At 36.2% G+C, this 23,088-nt stretch overlaps 1 long non-coding RNA gene across 6 annotated transcripts in view; it reads right to left on the bottom strand.

Moving 5' to 3' along the window:
• Nucleotides 1-250: 250 nt before the first annotated feature.
• The window catches only part of LOC128086654 (uncharacterized), a 57,399-nt gene continuing 34,561 nt past the window's right edge, over nucleotides 251-23,088 (bottom strand). Inside the window, exons 1-3 of one of the 6 annotated variants that reach the window (XR_008209462.1) lie at nucleotides 16,458-21,265; nucleotides 8,939-9,033; nucleotides 251-4,479 (exon numbers count right to left, since the gene is read on the bottom strand). This is a non-coding gene — a long non-coding RNA (uncharacterized LOC128086654). The other 5 variants (XR_008209461.1, XR_008209458.1, XR_008209459.1 and 2 more) reach the window with 5 other exon arrangements.

The following is a 23,088-nucleotide window of genomic DNA, read 5'->3' as shown; positions in this document are numbered from 1 at the left end:
TTTCTCAGGCCCGTGATCTACCTGAGCTTTCATTTCAAAAGTATTTTCTGTAGGTATGTAATTGTATAGTTTCGGTTATTTTGTGCTCAGGAACAGTTAAGTACCTATGACCTGATCTTTTGAGCAGCTGAGCACCTCCTTGAAGCCGATGAATGTTCTGGTCAACATGTTAATAGCCACTTAAAAGTTGCTAAGCAGAACTGCTGCTGTAGTTGTGCTTACTCTAGTGAAATGCAGAGAAGTAAAAGAGTTTCTTAGCTTTCCTTTATTTCCCCGAGTAAACGTGCAGCTGAAGCTTGTGTGAACTGTTACAAAGCAAGGATTCTATATATTCCACATCCTGTATTTATTTACACCAATGGGATTTTTCCCTTGAATAAGGGCTTGAGACATAAGCATTTCCAAAACGAAGTCATGAGATTTTTCATGTGATTGTTTTTTTTTGTTTTTTTTTTTCCATGACTGTAATCAACTGAAAGATCCAGCACAGAGGTTGTGTAGGCTATAGGAAACACCGCATCTAAAATCTTCTGTGAACTTTTACCACCAGGATATACACATTAGAATTAAGCAACACCTAGCTAGGTGATGAGCAAATCAGCACTGATAATAGCAAGTAACTCTGCTACTGCAAACACTGCTCTTTTAATTACATGACTTGTTTTTCAAAGTTGTTTTATGCCACCAATAGGAACATATTTTATATTTAATGTGATACAATTCCTGTTTCTCATCTGCTGTACAGTTGTTTTCTCTAAACTGACTGGCCTGAAGTCTCACTTGCAAATGAATTTTGGCATTTTATGTCACTGTAGGTATGAATGGGGTCTATATAGGAAAGGGTTTTGAGAAAAGCACTCTGAATATTGTTTTTCCAAAATGAATTATGAAAGTAGAGGATTCTTCATTAATAGACGAACTCTAGCTAAGCAGATGATGAAAAGGAAAACCCGTAGCATTTATTAGAAGATATGGCATCCCATTGCTTGCTGCCAGTTTACCCCAGCTTGGAAGAAATCAAACTCATCATTTTTTCACAGCTTTCTTAATTATCAGATGTGCATTTGGACCCATAACGATGCTGATAAAGGTGTACAGATCAGGAGTTAAACTATTTAACTTTGTGGCAGAAGCACATTAAATTGTTTAGCGAATGATGTGTCCTGGGTGCCTTGCAGTTCTGCTCATGCTTGGGTGAATTCAAAGATTTGCAGGTAGCCTGCAGCCTCTGTATGATTTTTTTGCCTTTAATTTGCCAGCAGGCTGTGGTTCTGTTTTGCAGAGTAGCCAACCAACATATAAAGTGCCCATACATGCTCATCTACTCTGTATTTTAGCTTCAGTCTGTGCTTTTGGTTTCTTAGGCTGTTACAGACAGGAAAATATTGCTGGATAGGAAGGACTGTTTTTCGGTTGCCAGAATTCCTCTGCAGCTTTAATGGAAAGAAGTAGAATGTTTTCAGGGGAGCCAGCATCTCATTTCCATTCGGCTCTCATACAGCCCCTGTTGTATCTGCTGGAGTTGCGAGTGCAGTGGCTGTGGCAGAGAACAAAGAGGCCATTCAGCTTGGAGCAGCTTCCCTTCTGCACCGTGCTCTGGCCATGGCAAGCTTGGCTGGAGCGCACTCCCCAGCAAACACTGGATTTGCTGGCTGAGATGAATGAGCCTGCTGGGTGAAGACTTCCTTCTCAGCACTGGCATGAGCAACAGGGATTAGCTGGGCCATGTCTTCACCCCTCCACTCATTGCATGCAGAAATGTGGGACAGCACTTCCTAGGGTCACTGAGAATGATAGCAGCTGGCGGCAAACCCCAGTGATGATCTTGAGCGGTATGCTCCAGAGCTACAGAAACTCTAAGGTAACTTTGTATCTGATCTGCCACCTCTGAAACATTGCAAGGGTGACTTCTGGGTTTTGTGTGTTGCTCCAGTCCAGTTCCTTGAAAGATCCCACCCCCTGTGGCTTTGTAAACTGAGTATAGAATGAAGGCATTTCCCCATATCTATTTTCTAGGTTATATACATGAAAAAATTAGGCTAAGATTTTGCTTAAGAATATTAATGTAAGCATTTGATTATTTAAATAATCAAAATACAATAAAGTTCTAAAGTAAGTGCTTACTGACAAGAGAGAGCACCTTATTCATAGTGCTGGTTTGTGTTAAGACTTCAAGGAGATGAAAAACATCTGTTTTTAATGAGCAAAGCCAGGTCACAGCTTTCATTTTCAAGCCCAAAACTATATGATACCTATTTATGTGATTCTGTAATTCTGGATTTACAAGTCAAGCTTTGATTTGCAAATAGACAACAGATACGACTGTGAGAGACTAAGCCACTGTGACCATAAATGTTGCTCCAACACAGTCACCATTATAAACTCTGGCAGAACAACATCAACTGGGGAGAAAAATGAAACAAACTAGGATTAGTGAACCAACTCTATTCCTAATGAAATATCTATCATTGAAGCAATTGCAGTTTAGGTGATGGATAAGTAAGGCCCAGAATGTCTCCAATTTAGCTGCATGTCATTAACAGATATCACAGAAGTTGCCTTCCAGATGAACCAGTTTATCTCAATTGACTTCAAGGGCATATGCACAGAATCACAGAAACACTAAGCTTGGGGAAGTCCTACAAGATCATCCAGTCTAACCATTCACCCATCATTGATAGTTCTCACTAAACCATATCCCTCAACACAAAATCCAAATGTTCCTTGAACACCTCCAGGGCTGGTGACTCCACCACCTCCCTGGGCAGCCCATTCTAGCACCTGACCACTCTTTCAGAAAAGTAGTATTTCCTAACATCCAGCCTAAATCTTCCCTGGTGCAGCTTGAAGCCGTTTCCTCTAGTTCTATCGCTACAGCCTCCCTTCATGTAGTTTCAGAGAGCGATAAGGTCTCCCCTGAGCTCCCTCTTCTCCAGATGGAACAATCCCAGCTCCCTTAGCCATGTGCTACTACTCATAAGCCGTGTGCTCCAGACTCCTCATGAGCTTTGTTGCCCTTCTTTGAACCTACTCAAGGGCTTCAATGTTTTGCAGTGAGGTGCCTAAAACTGAACATAGTACACAAGGTGTGGCCTCACCAGAGCTGAGTACAGGGGGGGGAATCATTTCCCTGTTCCTGCTGGCAACGCTGTTTCTGATGCAAGCCTCTTGGCCACCTGGGCACACTGCTGGCTCCTGTTCAGCTGAGCGTCAATCAATACCCCCAGGCCCATTTCCTCTATGTAGGCTTCCAGCCACTCTGCCCCAAGCCTGTAGCATTGCCTGGGGTTGTTGTGGCCAAAGTGTAGGACCCAGCATTTAGCCTTGTTGAAACTCATCCCGTTGGCTTCAGCCCAGCTATCCAGCTACTCTTTACTTAACTTGTTCAGTGCAATCAGAATTAGAGATTATAATCCATTTCTAATCTTCAGGATAATGCAAGCAATCTTCTGGTTTGTGCAACGTTTCCTACATTCTTTCCCAAAGTAAAACTATTTTATTTCTACTCATCTCCACAAAAAGTGGGCATCAGTAAAGCATGAGTCACAAAGATCTGGTGGTTCAGTTCAGATATACATCCAGAAGTTTAACAGTTTCCAGAGTTTATCCGACCTCATCCAAACTTCTGTAGTCTGGAAACTGGATGGCAGCCTCCTTCAAATAGACTGTCCTGTGCTTCTGCAGTACTTCCTTGTTTCATTTGGGTCAGCTGTAATACAGAACAGCCCTTCTCACAGTACTTTGGCATTTCCAATTTCAGTTCTGGCTGAAACAGAAGCATTGAGATATGAGAAATAACCTCACAGAAACTTTTAAACATTTAAAATACTAGATTTGCTTATTGTTGGGCTGAGTTTCAGATTAATTTTATTATAGGTAGACTGATCCAGTTATTTCCTTCCCACAACAATAATTTCTCTAGTTACTTTACTGGCCAAATATATTTTATCCAGTAGCATTTTCCAAAGAACAAAGCAATTTGAACCAAATACAAAACCTACCTGGCACGTAATAACAAGATTACTGCACTGTTGACAAATGATTTTCTGCTTTTTTTTTTTTTTTTTTTTTGTAGTTCTAAGCTGTGGCATAGTGTTCTTAGACTTCAGTGGCATAGCTAGATTTATTAAAAGTACTGTTACTCTCTGAATTATTTATACTGTAAAAAACAGTAAACAGAATCCTGCTGCACTTTTCCCAGTAGCATTCTGAAATGTTACTAAGTTCTAAGTGAATCCTGAGTAAATAAGGATTTTTTTGCATCCGCATTCCAGTTCAAGATTGGTGAATAATACTTAGCAGAGATATTACCAAAAACTTCTGACTTTTGATTTGGTTTTGTTGTACTACTTTTTCTATTCCCCATAGAAGAAGAGTTGTGGTCATTAGCAGAAATGATCAATCACTGGCATAAACTTATTTGAGTAATCAGCTTTCATACTCTTCAGAAACAGCTGAGGGTAAATGGCAAATGAGCATCTGAAAAAAAAAAAAGAAACACATGGATGTTTGATTTATCCTTCATTATTTAATTTGCTACTCCACTTTTCTACATTTAGGCATTAATATAGGCACATGCATTTGACTTTTTTTTTTTTCTGAAATCCAGCTTCTGCAGGCTTCACTTGAAAGACACACACCTACTTTCCTGTTAAACAGCAATCTCTCACACAAATGTTCAGACATTATTCACATATGACACTTCGTGCTAAAGAAAGCCCTGACCATGTGGCAGGTGTGTATTTGCTGCTTTTGGCGACTACAAAGTTCTCTGGTTGTTTTGATTTTGTTTACTTCTTTCCTCATTCTTCTGAATGCAGCTGAATTCATGTTTGGCATTTGTCAGATAGAGGTATGGGAAGGAGAGTTTGGCTAAGAAAAAAACATGCTTAGATACCGATTGTGTTTAGGAGGCAAAATGATGCAGCCAATATGATGCTACTGTAGAAAAGATTCCTTGTCTGCTTTGAGGAGATGCAAAGACCAAGGAATTAATTTTCCTGTTACAACAAGATATAGAGCATAAATAAAAAGCATGTCTATTCTATAATATTTTCTGACCTTTTAGATTATTTATAAATATATTTAAAGCTAGTTGTTACCAGCTGATTTACAATTCTTGGAATACAAACTCTTTTCTTGTTCATATAAACTAATTAAAGCAATGATAATGGAAATACAACTTTTGCTATATTGTCTATTAATTACCTGGAAAAAATGTCATAAGATCTCAGACCGCAGAAAGTTCAAGTCAGTGACTGATCATCTGACACACACACACACACACACACACACACACACACACACACACAAAGCAATGAGAAAAAGCAGCTTTGAATCTTTGTTAGCCTGATGAAAGCATCTGAGCAGTAGCCAAAAAGCAACTCGTTTTTGAGTGCTGTTACTAAATTTTGGTTCAGAAAATCTCCTTAGGAACCTATTGTATAAAAAAGATTGACTAAGTTTCTGGAGTCCTGCTGGATCTGTTCTGTGCAGCTCAAATGAATTTTTAAATACCTTCAGATACCTTTGAGAGATCTGAGGATTTTCTGTCTAAATGTTTTGGCTTCTCTTTTCCTCCTTATGGAAATTGTACTGTTGCAATATCTATTTTTTATTTTTCCATAGGAAAAATCTTTTATGTAGATTCTTTCTGCTTTCTCATAGGAAAACCAAAAAAAGAAATAGATACTTTCCAGTTGGCTGAATATGAAACAAAATATTCTGGTTTGCTGAAATAATCTGAAATGTTTCATTTTAAGTCAGTATATACTGAAATGTGTATCCCTCTGCAGCTGTTTTGCTATATGTCTCATAGCCATGCTCTCTCTTGTGGAGCTGGGACTCTTTTCAAATGCAATGGGTGGTGCTTCATTAAAGACATGTGGTCTGAATATTAAATACACCACTTCAGTTTGGCCATATGAAAGTGTTTCAGTTGTGAAAAAGCTGAAATTAAGTATTGCCTTATTTCTGCACTGGATTTTTTTCTAAATATTTTGTTCAGCACAATAAACAAGAATTTCAGCTTTTGTTTCACTCTGAGATGAGAAAATGCATTAAAATGTTACTGTCTCAAAGAGATGATGTTCTGATTTTAATTTGCTGAACTACTTCTGAAGACTCTAGTCTGTGTACTTTGGTCCTGAGTTTTCTTAAGAATCCTTTGGGTTTCCTTGAGGTTTCCATGCTCAGAAGATAGTAGCTCATACGGTTCTTGCACTGAGGCTCAGAGCCTGAAATGAGTAGAAGTTCTGTTTCTGTCTTCAACGAGAAATGATCACCTTCAGTGAATATTTATGGATATGAAAGAAAAGCCACCAGGCGTGTTATCTCCAAAGAACCCACATTCTGCTGTGTCATTTTTCTTACAGATATTATAAATGAGAACTATATATATAAAAAAGGGCCTTTTAAAAGTAGGAGTACTCTTACCTGTAATTAGATTTGTTGGCCAATCTAGGTTAATATAGAGAGTAGGCCAGTAAGAATCTGACTTGTCCTATGGCGATATACCTAGACTTCAGAGGAGGCAGTGAAGCAGAACCTGCAAGGCTGTTCTTTATGCACCTTGATGACTTTTTTAATGTATTTCTTGTGACAGATGGACATTCCACCTGTTGTACCATCATGAACTGATGTTGTATTGATTTGCTTTTTGTTCAGAACAGCTTCTTTGTAAGAAACAGTTTAAAGTGTCTGCTTAAGCACTTTATAATTTCTTTATCAAAACACTTGCAATCATTTTTCTGTCTGAGTCAGCAGCATTTGCCTTGAATAAATCATGTGAGATCCCCTGGGGTTTGTTTCAAAAATTTTAGAACAAACATGACTAGAAGTTCATCAGGATGCTGACATGAAGTCCTTAAGCCTGAGCTTCCTAGTGTTGAGATGATACCGGATAATAAAATAAACTTTTAAATAAATAAAGAGGAAATGCTTGTGCATTAAGAAAAATTTATATCCAACCATCCCATCTGTTCAAGGTAATCCTCTAGTTTTACAGTGAAACAATCTTCTAGTTTTACAGCGATGCTTTTTTTCTTAGCTGGTCTCTGAGTAATTACTATGTAACATACAGGTCTTTGCTTTCATTGAATCACATAACTCTGAAATTTACTGGTGCTTTTTGCTTGCACAAAGGAATAATACTACCTAACTCAGCAGCACATCTTGTTTGGTAGTGACGAAGAAGAGTGTAGATAAGAACTTTTAGACAAAAAATTTTAAAATGTGTAGCTGTCTCCCTAATGAAAACTCCAATTTACTTGATGTGTAGGAAAATATCTTTGCCTACATACTTAATGAATTGTCCACAGCATTTCAAAAGTTCTGAATTTAGCTTCAAGTGGCTTTTGGCAATAAACTGTGGTGTTCATAAACAAAATACCATTGGCCCTACCGAAAAATATGGTGGTTCATTCCAAGTTATGAAGATCACATTTATTAGTTTAATTCAAAAATAATTAAACAAACAAAAAGATGTTACGCTGAAAAAAAAAAAAAAACAAAAACCCAAAACCAGAAGAATTTCAACATCAGAAGAGAAGATTCAGTAGTTTATTCTTAAAAATGCTTCCAAGTATCTACAAAAGAGAGAAATAATGAATGTTTTTTTCTCACTGATTATTACTAAGAATAATCCAGTGTATCATGTGTCATGTATTATATGAAAGTACTACGTATTGCATTTTGTTCTAAATACAGTAGTTTATATCCACATTCTATCACATTTTTTTCACTACACGCTTCAGCCACTGTAATCTATTTTCCATAAATTTACACACTTCTGGTGGGAGAGTGAATATTTTGCATTTATCGTTGTGATATATATTAATGAATAATATTCTTAACACAAATCCTGCTCTCAACTGTCAGGTTGAGTACATGACTTTAGGATTTGTCAAAGACAGTTATTGATGGTCACAACTATGAAGCCTCAATAACAGTCCTCAGTGTGTGTCTTTGGTCTCCTTATTCTGTTTTTTGGTTTTGACTGTGGATCTGCACTTACGGTAAAGCACTTGGGAAAAAAAAGAAAAAGATGAAAGTTTTTCCTGTATATATCTTGCTCTTGTTCTTCCAACTACAGAATTTCATTTTGATTTCCATATATCAAAGGCAAAAATTCAGATGATAATAGACTCTCTAATATTTAAAAAGTTGAGATCATGTGTGGAAGTCCACAAAAAAAAAAAAAGAAAACAACAATGGCAGAACTGACTGTGGAAGCTGGGAGCTCTTACACACTCTTCTTTTCTCTAACTGCCTTTACAGTTCTTCATTTCCACATCATGTAGCCTGCGTCAACAGTAAAACCTACAGTGACAGCAGGATTTGAATATCCAATGTTTCTATAATCTCTCAGAATTCCTAAGGAAGTATTTTTTGATAAATATATCACTTGTGTATTTGTGGACTTACTTGTCTGTTTATTTTTTAAAATTCCTTTAAAGGATGTAAATCTGAAGGTGTGCATGCTGTCACAACTAAAATTACACCAGATTTGTTCTGTTTATTTCCCCTGTTCTTTCTTTCTTTTATTTGCTATTTTATCATTAATGGGGCTAGAAGCTGTTTGAGGGAAGCATTTTGTCTCTCTCTATGTTTTTAAGGTGTTCTGGATGTTTAAGTTTCATGCCTGTGTTATGCAGAAGATTAGATTTAATGTTAATGATGCTTCTGGTGCTACAAAGACTTTAAAACAAATGGGCAATCCTTGCTTTTTTGCTTGCCACCAACTCCACTGTATCTGGGATTTTATCTTTTGAACCTACCTTAAAAAGTATTTTCTTAGCTGCTGTCTTTTGGACAAGAATACATTTTAAATCTGTGTATTTTTAACTGACTGTTTTGTGGCTGTCTGTGACATCATCATATTAGAAGGCAGTGCATTGGTAGACATCCATTAATAGTTCTTTTTTATATATTCACTTACCTATTTTACTTGGGCAACTATTGATTGTGCGTGGTATGTTGGTGGAATTCTGTGACTGAATGACTTTGAGGCATCTTGTGGAAAAGTGTTTTCTCCTGAAAATACATCAGGGTGAGAAATTTTAAATTTTCTGTGGCTATATTTAATTTCTTTTTTTCCAAATGTAGAAGTATTTTTGTATACATGGAGCTGTGTATTTAAATGATATGCATCTTTTTTTATCATTTTTGTCTTTTTATGGGTGTCTGAAACTGATCTATATTTTGCTTATTCATATGTCTCTTCTGAGCTTCTTCCTCTACATGTCATCTGTTTAGCAGATCCTCGGTTCTGTAAAGAAATATTTGTTGTTAATTTTGAAAAAAAATCACAGCTTTGAAAGAATACTTTATCAATTCTGCTGGTGGTGAGTATCACAAAAAATGCAATGTATCCTTTGGAAATATCAGATCACATGATAGTAGATAAGTAATAGATGTAGAGTAAAGCTGACAGCATTATCATGAGAGAACTGTTTGAGGAAGCTGAGGTACTCTGGAAGTAGAGGAACAAGATAAGGAAAAGCCAGTAGTACCATGACAGAGGTGCATGAGAGCAGAAAAGAGCAGAAATTATTGTGGGAGGGTTCAAAGAGGTACTGGAGGTATCCAGAACAGAAGCAAAGCAAATCACTAGAGGCTATAGAAGCTGTTATGAGCAGTGATATGATGTAAGATATAAGTAAGAGACTAAGGCACTGAGCTAGGAGCACCTACCAATGCACACAAGGAATCAAGCTTCTTTCGTTCTGGTGCTCACAGAATAATTAATAACTGTTTAATTTCTTACCTTTTTTTTCAATATTATTTCCCTGTAGAAGCAGATATTGTCCTGCAAGGCTTTGTAGCCATTAAGACTTCTTGCATCATTTATTAACCAAATCTATAATATCTTCATTATTATTACTGTATTCCTTTTTATTCTTAAAGTGGTAATCTAATTTTTAGCACTATGTAGAATCAGGTTCTTTCTGAAGGAAAAAGTAGGCCTGACTGTGATAGTCTTGAGCACTTTCTGGAAAAAGTTATTGCCCTATGATACTCATGTTGAATCATATTGATATGAATATGCACTATTGAGTCTTGGTTGTGGATCATTCCAGGTGATAAGCACTCCACAGGAAGTGCTCAGTATGTTGTTTTAAAACAGAGGAACATAAATTATGGAAGCTCAGTAAGATGGCAGTAATAACATGCCTATCTTTGTTCGAAGTCTAAAATCCCACTACACTTTTTTTTTTATTATGGTCTCTATTTTAAATTAAAGACAAGATAATAAGAGTAAAAAACTGATTAATTTGGTGTCTTGCAGTCACAGGGACACAGAACTTTAAGTGGGGGAAAACCTCACTAGACGCTGTTTTAGTCTCTTCTGTAATTACATTTGCTTCTAAATTTTCTCACAGAATTATTTGTTGTATTGATTATGTATTCAATCTGGTTTTAAACACACTGAAACTTGGTCTCTGGTACTCTGGCAAGTCTATTGAAATATCTTTGCATTCTCGATAAGCCTCTAACTCCTCACTCAAGCCAAATTAAATAAAGCTCATTAGTTCAAACTCCAGAAGACAGAAGGCAGAGAAACCTCTTCTAAACCTAAATATGCAAATCTTGGGCTTCTATATATAAAAGATGTATATGGTATGTTCAAAGACTCTCATTTTTCTTTAGTATAGTTTGCCTCTTATGAAACATATCCAGCTTTAAATATTTAGACAGTCTTTTCAGAAAAGGTCTGCAGTTGTTTTCAGAACAGAATTAACTGTCATGAACTTTGTAAAAATTGTCTAAGCAACTGGTATGAGTATTGAAAACTTCTCTGAGTGAGCTTCTTGTTATTGGATTGGAATTCTTTCATCTTTCCCTGCTTTTGTATATCAGGAATGATTTATTTCCAAGCATCGTCAACTTCAGTGAAAAGTATTTCATGTTTACCTTTATTTGCTCATGTCAAGCAATTTTTAAGTTGTTCTGAGGCAAAACTTGTCCAAGAAGTGGAACTTGAGATTCCATTCTGCAAATCATTATTACCATTCCACTGCAGCAAAAAGTCATCTTTTAATTCTTTTGTAGCACTGGAGGACTGCATTTTTGGGGGACTGAATTCCTGAGACTAATATTGCAGCTGACCAATAACACCAGGAGCAGCAGCTTAACTTTTTAGCATTTGATGTGATGCTTTTGGATAGTTTACATGTCTTTGAATGGATACTGCCCTTTTCTTCATAGAACCTTAGAAACAAAAATGGAAAACCTTCGGGCTGTAACGTTATAAAAGGGGGGGTGCCTATCCACATTAAAAATAAGATCCATGTAATAACATTCATTTTCTTATATCCTGTTTCTATAATTATATCAGACCAAAACATCTCTTACTGAAATCAGCTTAACACCCACACACATACCCAAACAAAATCCTTGGATTTTCATTTTGAAGGAGCAAAAGATTCAAATCTTTGATACAGGATTGGTTTTAAATATACAGTGCTGTGAGCATCCTGCATGTAATTTGGGTAATTGGCAATAGAAAAAAAAACTACCTAACAATTTTTGGGTAGTGGAGCCATTTTACAGTCTGTTCTATGCTGTTTTTTTTTCCTACTTCAGCTTTTTTTGACAGACTAATCACTATTTGTCTTTATAACTATAGAGCATCAAATGAAACCTGGATAATGTTGTAACCAGTGATTTTCTTTTTACCTGTTTTCTGACTCTTGTGAATGGGGAAAAGGAAAAAAGAAAGATGATTCTGAATTTGTTGAGTTTCTGATTTCATACTTTAGTCTTCATCTTTTCCCATTCATATTTCCACGAGTATTTAAATGATGTCTTAAATTATTCTCGATTTAAAAGTTCTGTATTCCAGTTTAAAGGGGCATTCACAGCCTCACTGAGCAATCTGTTCCAGTGTCTCACCATGCTCACAGTAAAGAATTTCCTGATATCTACTCTAAATCTACCCTTTTCCAATTTAAGACCATTTCTTGTAGTTTTGCCACTACCTGCCCTTGTGAAAAGTTCCTCCCCAGCTTTTCTGTGGAGCCCTTTTTCTGAAGGCTCCAAAACTGGACACAGTACTCCAGATGGGGTCTCACAAGAGCAGAGTAGAGGGGCAGAATCACCTCCCTTGACCTGCTGGTCACACTTCTTTTGATGCAACCCATTTGCATAAGGTTGGCTTTCTAGGCTGCAAGCATGTATTGCTTGTTCATGTTGAATCTTTCATCAACTAGCACTCCCAAATCCTTCTCATAGCTGCTTTCAAGCCATTCTCCGCTCAGCCTGTATCTGTGCTTGAGTTTGCCCTGACCCAGATGCAGGACCTTGCTCTTGGCCTTGTTGAACTTCATGAGGTTGGCATGGGTCCAGCTCTCAAGCCTGTCCAGGTCCCTCTGGAGATTATGCCTTGCCAGACAACTGATACTTGTTACTATACTGTCCTGGCAAATACTGCGTAGATCTAAAAGTTTGTTTTAATTCTTCTTGTACCTTCATGGAGTCCAGCAAATGGAGCACCCAAAGGATTTTACTTTTTCTTATCAGCTACACAGTCCTTTATTTTAGGGGAATACCAGTATTCATTTACTTTCCTGCGAGAAAGAAATGTGATTGCATGTGGCATAATATAAAGTTATAAAAAACTGAAATTACAGATGAAAAACTACAAATGGTCCACACATTTAGAGTACATGAGTCCTTTTCAACTCAGATGGACAAAGAATCCTGATAATAGTGACAGACCCTACAGCTTTATTATGTTTTAGCCAGCTTCCATAATCGGGAATTTCATCCTTCTATCAAATCCTGTATTCATGTATGCCAGATTACAATGTTATTTTTTTACATGTCTTTAAAACTTTTAAGTACAATATTACAGTAAGTATATCATGCTATTACAAAATAGCATACTTCTAGTTACAATAATAAAAAAATCAAAATCTCACAACTATTCCTATGCATGGAGGCAGCTGCATCATAGAGCTTTGTGACCTTGGCTCCTCCACTGAAAAAAAAAAAAAAGGTCAGTGACAGCTATTTATCGATACTATTTGAGTCACTGCAACAGGCATCAGTTAGAGATCAATGCTTCACCATCCTCAGTATTATACACACATAAAGACTGTCCTTGTCTAACATTTCTTCCTGTTTTTCCATCTGATGTTGATGATTTGAAGAGAATTTTTTTTCCTGTTTGCTTCAGTTTAAAATTTTAAACCTCAGTTTCCTTAGTGATGGCAGGGATTCTGTATTTTGATTCATGTAAACAGATCCTTACTTCCACGAATTCAGCAAAGCTCCATATAGGAAGAAGAATTGAATTAAAAGTTCAAGGCTTATGTGAGCATCATCACCAAATTGTGGCACTCAGTGCAGCTGAAGTAACATGAAAAAAAACTAGTTTAGTTGAGATAGGAAGATCCTCAATGATCTTTTCCTACCACTGTAACTTCAGCTTCTTTCTTCTGACAGCATGCATCTGTTGTTTTGGTGTTTTTTTTCCACTGTACTACTTGCTGTGTTAGTAAAGCCCAAGGCAAGCTTCAGTTTAAGTCCTGCCTGTTAGAGCCAGATAATTACTTCAAGAACTGGACATCATTCCTGTTTTTCTTCCAGGTAACTGTAAAGTTGGTTAATTGGTACTTGATTGCTTCTCTGTAATTAAAAGCTTTCCTGAAGGAAGCTGACATTTAATAGGTACCAATAGTAGAGATCAGTTTCCTATGGAAGCACAAAGAAGGGGCAATGCTGACTGATCACATAGGTGAGCATTCAAGATGACTAAATAAATTTTTATATGAGATTTTGAATATGAAAAGAGGAGGATATTTTAGTAGAATGAGAATAAGACAAAGCCAGACACGATGCATGGTAGTATTGCATATGTGCATATACAGTTACTAGATAAAGTAATACTTTATGTGATACGTAAATAATCATAGTCATCATCGAAAGCTCCTTACAGAGGGGGGAAAAAAAAAAAAAAAAGTTTTCAGATACGAGAGTATGACTTAGAATCCTGTTTTCCTTTCTGCTGTATGGAGGTTCCACAAAAACAACAGGGGAACAGAATTTATAGGTGAAGAAGCAAAATTGCTGTCAAAAGCTAGTGTAAACAAATTTAAAATTTGGAGCAAAAATATTTGTTTAGCCATTCTGTGTGACTCAGTAATGTGTTACGTGTATTGTCAAGCATATGTGCTTAAGACACTGTGGTTATGGTTCAGCTGATGCTCTTTCTTTGATTCTACAATGCACTTGAAATCTGCTCAGCTCTGAGCATTCACTGAGATGATAAAATGTTATAGCAAAGGAAATGAATCAATGTCATTTACTGCTAAAAACAGTAAGAGCAATGTAATCAAACTTCTTTCCTCTTTTCCAGTTTATGTCCTTTATTGTGAACACTTAATGAAAGTAAAAAATAGTTTGCAGGTAGTACAGTGCAATATGATTTTTACTGTATCTCTCTAGGCCACTAATTATCACGAAAGTGATGCTATACGAATTTTTTGCCTCAGTCCACCTTCTGGCACAGCTTCAGTGTGAAAAATGGAGGCACAAACTGATTCAATAGAAAAGGAAGCAAGCAGCAGGAACAAAAATTAGATCCATGTAGAGAATCTGCACAACTTGGGAGAACAGTCTCTTTCCCCTGAGCTTTCTTCTTTTCCCTCAGGTCCTCTGGATCATCCGCTTCTTAAGAAGTCACACCTGTCTGAGTTTACAGTAATTGAAGTTGGACATCTGGAGAATTATGAAAAATTGTCTTAAGTCTGACAGACAAATAGTATTTATAGGATGATGAGGGCAGATCTTTATACAGGTTTTGGTTTACTGAAAAATAATGCTGATAGGGGTTTTTCAGTCTCCTAAATAGCTAATATGTGATAAAGGCAGGCGTGATAAAAGAACATTAGTTATTATTTAATTTGAAAGTAAACATTTTTAACACCAGTCCAGAGTAGCTTCTGTGTTTCAGCTCAGAGGTGGCTAAAGTGCAGTGCCAAATATGTAAGTTCTGGTTATGAAGTATCCAGAAGAAGAAATGCTGTTTAGGAAACCTTGCTTTCCAAAGTATTTATTCAGGAAGAAGGAAAAAAAAAAAAAAAAAAAAAAAAAAAAAAAAAAAAAAAAAAAAGTAGTAGTAAACAGCAAATAGTCTAGTTTTTACAAAGCTACAATAGTCTAGCCATTCCAAAATAGTTTTCTAGTTTTTTGATAACTGGAATAGTAGATATATCACCAATGAGCTCAAATGCCATTATTTCATACTGATTATTGAGGACAAAAAACATTTCTTTTGAGTCAAGGTTTATACAGAAGGGAGTTTACAACATAATGTATTTAAGTTATCTCTAATATACTGTAAGGCTTAAAGGAGGCTTTGTAATCAGGACTGATGACTTAGTCAAAATCCTAAAGTGAATGTACAAGAGAAGAGTGCAAAGGGTTTAAAATTAAATAGGAAAGCTCTTAACCTGAACTTTATGATTCAGTGTTTTTCCTGCAAGTAGTTTACTATAATAGAAAAGAGAACACTGTGTCCTTACATGCCTGATGTAAATTTGGGTCTAAAACATGAAATGTCCCTCATAATGAAGTCTGGGTTTGGGTGTGTCAGATATGTGTGTGGCTTCATTTGAAATTAGCTCCATGGCTGAATATGACAGAAAAAGAATTTGCTGAAGTTTCTTCTCATGCCATAGCAGAGAATGTCACAAACGAGTGACTCACTGGCTGAGCTCTATTTTCAGTTTGTGCTGTGTTTGGTCATCATTCTCCTGTGTGGGAAGGATGGCATGCCTGGTTACCGAAACCCTATTTTATGTGCTATATCTGAAACATGTCCAGATGCAAAGGTGAGGCAACAGTGAAAAGGAACCTTTTCCTCTTATCTGTCCACTGTATGTATTTGGACCTATGTCAGAATGCCAGAAAATTTACAGTGCAGCTTTGTTTAGTGTATGCTCTCCAAAATATATTCTTCAAAGCAGAGATGGCAGGATTCTTCACATTCAGTGCAGCCCAACAATGTGCTGTACAGAACTGAAGACCTTCATCTTTTCATCATCTGTGACAGTTTATATTCTGCCTTTTTTATTATTTATTTTAAAAAGAAGGAATATTTATGTCACTTCAAGTAGAAGCATCCTCCTTCTAATATAAATAACTATATTCTCATATACAGAAAAAAACAGCTGGTAATATTTCTGATAAAAAGATGATTTTTCAGGGAAAATAATTATTTCACAACCCTTCAGTATAAGTGGGGAAAAACCATCCAAAATGTCGTAATTGTAGTGTGGATTTCACAGATCACATTCGCTCCAGTATCTACCTTGACCATGATACAAAAATAACTGAATTACGTGGAGTGAAACCTGAGACAGAATTTCTGCCTTTCACTTAGCTTTATTTAGCCAGTTGCATATCTTGACCAGAACAATCATAGCAAGTGAGCTGGATTTGATGCTTACATTTTATTATTTCAACAGAAGATCAATCAGGTCTGCTTCAAGTAGTGCTGTGAAGCCAGCAACTGCAAAGGTTTTCAGGTGAGAATGAGACCATGCATTCCCCACAGGCGGTTACTCTTAGTGCAGTACTACAGAGTGTGAAGAACAAGCTCCCTTATGTAGTCAGTACTTGCTGGTGATAAAATAGCGTTTCTCCTCAAATAATCTAAGTTAGAATAAAGTGAATTAGTGCAAAAGAAGCAAATCTGCAGGCAATTTGCATGTGAAATAGGAAATAATATTTCTATTTTATGACAGCTTATATCTATTGCTCTCAAACAACTCCTTTTATTTCTTCTTTTTTCCCCCTCTTATTGTCATATAAGTTGGTTGAGTATTTTACCATTCTATATTCTGCTCTATCCAAGTATTGCTCAGCTCCTTTGTGGACTAGAAGCTGAACTTGAACTTCCTCTCTGAATTTTGAAATATGAATTGTTTCTGTACATGAAGATTGAGTAATTTAGGGGTTTCCATATTACTTATACTGGTTTGTTTTGTTTTTTTTTTTCTGTTCCTTCTTTCAGGCACCAATTGTTGTCTTCATAATATTTATTCTGCTTGGCAAAAAGTGTACCAGCACAAAGAGGCAGATGTATTTCATATGTCTTCTTCAACACCTCATCTAACTGCTTTATATCTTTCATATCTTTCTTATACTTAACACAAAGTGCACCCTTCATTCTTTGTTCTCAAGTCTCTCCCACCCTGTTGAGATGTGATGCAGTTCATACATACACCTACTTCTACCGTACGTATTTTTAACTTGTGCAATGATAGATAGCGGGACAGTTTGTAATAGGATGATCTTTCTGGCTCATTTCATTATTTTCTGTTCTTTGATGACCATTTTGAGACACATTTGTTTCTCTCTGTTCACAAACTCATTATTTCTTCATACCTAGATGCTGTCCTGTGTGCTAAATCACTTCCTCTCAGTGGTAAATTTGTTAGACATAGATGCAATCACTTATATTTCTTAAATTCCGTTGAACATTGCATTTCTGACAAATGCTACTTGTTAACTCCAAGTCATGATGCAGTGCTAGTCATCTTTATGTATTCATACTAAAAATAGTCAACTCCAAAGCCAGCTACCTCTCTGCCAGTGCAAGCCAGTTCTATGACTGTCAAAGGGTGACTAATTCATGGTGCAAACATTCTCCAGAATCCCTCAGCTTAGTCAGCTGTGCTAGGACGTTTCCTCTACTCTCTGGATGATTAATGTGCTAACCATTGTCTTACACATTAGCTTTGTATTGGCAATAGTAATGAGAAACATTTAATGCAAAATTTTCTCCAAATTTAAAATATGCTATTTAATGAGTGATAGGAGATATTGTTATCATCTGTGTTGTCTCATGTTCCAGTTTTGCTGAAGCACATGAAATCAAAGCATGTCCTAAGGCAGCGTACACCCCTGCTGCATCTAAGAACTGAGCAGTGGTCAGCAGCTAGTAAATTCTAACTGTTGCATGTCCAAAGCCATGACTGGATCACCCTGTCACTATAAAACTAATGGAGTTTTTAACAGCTTTGAGGTATGGGTTGCTAATTATCATCACTTTGCACTTGCCTCACACAAGACAAAAAATAGATAATTTGACATATGAAAATTCGACTTATAAAAAATAAAAATTAAATTGGATAGGGTTATAGACATAGACATAGAGTTGTTTCATGGCTACTTCTAGATAAAAGCAGATTAAAACAACATAATCAGAGAGGGATGGTGCTAACTTGTAAAATAGACAAACTTATAAAACTAAAGGAGGTCTGTCAGATTTCAGCAGGCATCAGAGAAAGAATCAAATTGGCAGAAAATTTGAGTAGTTGTCAAAAGAAATTGAGAATTTTCCTGGAAGTTGAAAAGACAACTACGATAGATTTTCTGTTCTGGTCTGACACGGATCTCTGCAATGGCAAATAATGATTTCACTAGCAACAAAAAATAAATTTTCAAGTGTGTTATATATACATATATGTGTATACATATAGAGGTCATCTCTATATCAATAAAGATAGATATATAAAGACATACAAAATATAGAGTAATTCATGTACATTTAAAAAAATATATGTGACAAAAATGCCACAAAATATCTGAGGTCCTTGTAAACATTAGGGAAAAGATTTTTAATGAGTTAATTGAACTTTTACAGTTTTGTCTAATTCTTATCCATGGCAAAATGCATTTAAAGTCTTAGCTCTGAGTTGGCTACCACAGGTCACTATTTAGTAAAACATTGTTAGAATCCAAGCTAGCAGATGTTAAACTAAACTGATTAAGCAGAAAGATTAAGAGAATACCAGATTGAGCTTCTATCCAGGAACCTGACAAACCTGAGGTGCTATCTGTAGGATTAGAGCCATAAATACCTAAAAATAATAAGTTTGCAGGAAACAGATGAAAAGCTATCCTACACATAGGATTATTTTGATTAAGGTGATTAAGGAGTTGTGAGTGCAAAGAGAGTGCTGATATTTCAAATCTCACATTTAGAATTAAGTATGTGTTTACATTATATTACTATTTGAAATGAAGACTTAAATACTTGCTGAATCTTGAACATTTGTGTTCAAAAATTTGAACAAAGAGAGAAGATGAGAAACTGCTGTTAGGTCATTCCTTTAGTGTTACTGCTTCTAAAAACAGATTTCTCCACAAGCACCCGAGAAATGAACAATTACTGCTCTTACTCCATCTTCAAAGTAATTATTTTTTACTGTTACTACATGTACTTTTTTGTCAAGGGCACACCACTGTTGACTAGTTTCCTGACTGCAGTTGACACATCAGAGACCTAGAACAATACTAGCATGACAAACAAAAATAACACTGAGGAGCTGATAAACTACTGGCCTTTACCTCACTGATGGTCTGTAATGTCTAATCTGTTACACTCTGGCTTCTGTTCAGGCCCCTTGCTTGTGGTCTTGATGTCAGAGAGCGTTCTTCTATATATGTACTGACAAAGATAGATAAATAAGCGTGTATCTATCTTATCTATATGTACCTTATCTTATCTGTATGTATATAGGAAATCTATATTTAGTTACCTGAGCAGAAATCATTTCATTTGGAGCAATAAGGAGAAAAATGTCCCTCAACTGGTGTGTGTGTGTTGCAGTTTTGAAGTAGTATACTCCAGAGGATCAAATTGTACAGGCAGCAGAAAGAAGTGAAGCAAGCAGCCAAGGATTTTGAATAAATACTACAGCTGTGAGAAATTAGTTGTAGAAATAAAGTAATAACTGTATTAAAACTACAGGAAACAGAGCAAGATTGAGTCTGATTTATACTGTAAATAACTCCACTGACTTCAACTACTGAAGTTCCATAGGATATCAAATATATCATCTCAGAAACTGGTTACTGTATGATGGCTGTGAGCAAGGAAAGGGAGTTCTGCTGAAATACCACTGCTTATGTCTTACCATTTTTATATTCCACTTTTTTTAGAAAACTTGGAAATGGATGGTCTCAGAGTGGTATCTAGAGCCAATGGTATTGCAAGCATGTGTTGCACAACTCCCTAGCTCCCAGAGCTCTGGTGCTCTAACTTCTTCCACAGTTCCTCTGCTGCTCTAGTTTTGGATTGTTCTTGAAGGGCTCTGGGCTGTTAATATTGTGATGAACTGGCTATTATTCATACAGATGTAGAACACTCACTAGAAATAAATCTCAAGATTGAATTCAGCTTAGGTATGTTGACCTTCTATTGCCTGATCATTTCTCTAAGGAGATATGTTTTCCAGACATATATGCATTTAAGGTGAAAAATAGAATGGGCTGAGCCACCCAAGAGTGATTTTCACATGGGGATTCTCTGCTTCTGCAGTTCTGTTTTATGCCCCTTTCCTTGTTGTTAACTTCCCTGCTTTGGATCTCTCAAACTATTTGCCCTGCTGTCAGAGAGGGTTTTGTTGCCTTCGTCATCCCAGTGTATGTTAAAGAATGACTGCATTAGCATTACTTCGTTCAGAGTCTTACCTTCTCTGTGTCGTGAATAGAATGCACCTCTCCAGTCAAAAAGTGAAGAGAAACAAATAGTTATAAATAGTAATTCTGATAAGCATGGAAAGCATGTTTTATTTAAGATATTTTCTGACTGAAAAGATATACACTTCCTACAGCAAGCTTAAATGTCTCTGTGCCTGAGCAATCTATCTGAAGCAGTGCTTTAAAGTTTTAATTATTGTAATTATTTCCCATGAATCTTCTACAATTTTTCATAGCTGTAATAAAGACATAATCCCAAAGAAGGAGGCTTTGCATTCAGAAATAGCAACAGCTGCATAGGATTATTTTCAGGTGTGCTCTTGCCTGATTCTTAAAACAGATGGAATCTGTGCCAAAACCCTCCATTCTTGTTCCAGGGATAGTCTGGTGCAGATTTATCACAGACCTGAAGTTCTTAGTGGCATTTGTTTTTGCATATAACTCAAGCCAAGTCCAACTCTCCAAAATAGCTTAATAACTAAATATAATTCAGGAAAAATTGTATAGAAATAATGCTTTGCCTATATTCAGTATTTGTCTTAACGGTGAGGAAAAACTGCATGGTTCATTGGAAAGCAGAAATCTTTTAAATAATATTCTACCTTAAACCAGATAACCCTAGAAAGTTCCTGAATTGAGAAATTCAAGGTTACTTCAGCCTTATTCTATATGAAGATTCAAAGCTTCAGGCAGGTTTATGGATGAATTTCTCCAAAATTTAGCACGCTAAAATCTTGTTTAAAAAAAAAAAAAAAAAGTATATATCACTGGGACAATCTGTAAGGTTCTTTTGTTATTTGCATTAAGACCATAAAAATTAAATATTGGGTTGGATAGCAGGGCTGAGGTAGAAATGCAATGAGAGATGTCTTGTTGGTGAAAGGTACAGGAAAAGAAACATATACTAGCACTATATATTGAAAAGTCATACCTTCTACTGCTGTTTACTGTCCAAATATTACTTTTGCTAATTCCCTTGAATTTCCATAAACTTCAATGTGTACACAGAATAGCAGAAACTGTAAGGCACGTACATATCTAGGATAACTGAGTAATTTTAGTGGTCTGGGTATTTTAAGCCAAAATCCACTATTAATAAGTCTGGGAAAGGTTTAATAATATAATTTTTTTTATTGATTCATGCTGTTGTATTTACCACATGCTGAATATGATGTTCAAGAATAGTGCTACTTGTAAAAATCCTCTTATCAGTTAGTCTGGTTTTAAAACACAGGTAGTAAACAGCGAGGCCAGTGGGAATGGGACATACTCTACTGTTAATATCATGCAGTCAGGTTAAGCTGTTATCATTTACACCAGGCATGTCCATTCTGTGGTCTATGGGCCACATGCAGCCCTGAACAGTTGGTAATGTAGACCAATAAGATCTTAAACTTTTGGCATAATTATGGGATTTTTAGTGATATTTTTTCATGAGTTGATTGTGTGTAGGTTGAATTCAGGCTGTATATGCAACAATAGAACTCTGTGAAGGGGAGGGCACAGTGCAGTGCTAACTCTGCCTCTGGTGCCCACCACACATGCTCAGTCAAATAAGGACCCTCGTGCATTGTGCGTTACGTTAGCACTTGTGCCAGATAGCGCTTGTGCTATCTGGCAAACAAAACACAGTGATTGCCAATAATATTATTTCGAACCACCTACATGTATATGTGCCTGTGATGACACGAGTTTTTTGTCATCAAGCAGACATGTAAGTTTTCTTATTTAATTATTAATCTCTGGCTTGAGTAAAATAATTTCAGAAGACATTCACTGTGGAAGAAATATCAAGAGTACTTCAGTTGCACTGAAAATTTTGTAATTCTCAACATCTAAAAAAAACTCATAAAGAATATAAAATAATTTGCAATATGTTTTTAACCAGTTTAGTTATACGTATTTAATTAGTGTTTCTGCCAGTTCCAGGAGTTCCTTTAAAACTGTAGATGATGATTATAGGAGTATCATTTACTTTTCTGAAGCAGTGTGTCTAAGCCAGGATAAAATGCTTAAAAAAATTGTATGATTTGCAAAATGAAATATGCCATTTATGGATTCAGAAGGAAAATTTGTGCCAGAACTTGAAGATGAAAAATGGCTCACAGATTCAGCATTTTTTACATATTTGACCGATCATTTAAATGAGTTAAACATGCACCTTTAAGGTGAAAATCAACTTACCTGTGCTGTGTTTCAACTTACTTGTGAATTAGTTTTCACAAAACCAAACTTTTATCTTTTGTTGTCCTCTTTTTTATGTTTTAACAACAGAATTTAAAAATATTTTTTAAAATAAGTTTTGCCACTTAAATACATTAACCGTATGTACACTGTTATGTATTTCATATGCGGCTCAAGACAATTCCTCTTCACTCAGTATTGCCTGAGCAAGCCAAGAGGTTGGACATGATTTAAATTGAGTTTAATCTCTCCAGTCTGTGCTGGAGATTGGTTGAGCTTCAGTGCTGAATGTACTGCAAGCAGAGTCTAAGTCGTGCAATAATGTGTTGACTTTTGCATGCATGCAGTTGCATGCAGTATGAGAATTAACTGCATGTGTGATACATTGATCACAGCCATAAATAC

The sequence above is a fragment of the Tympanuchus pallidicinctus genome, unplaced genomic scaffold, assembly GCF_026119805.1.
Source record: "Tympanuchus pallidicinctus isolate F22 unplaced genomic scaffold, pur_lepc_1.0 scaffold3, whole genome shotgun sequence".
NCBI classification, from domain to species: Eukaryota; Metazoa; Chordata; class Aves; order Galliformes; family Phasianidae; genus Tympanuchus; species Tympanuchus pallidicinctus.
This window is presented reverse-complemented; position numbering and strand designations above follow the sequence as displayed.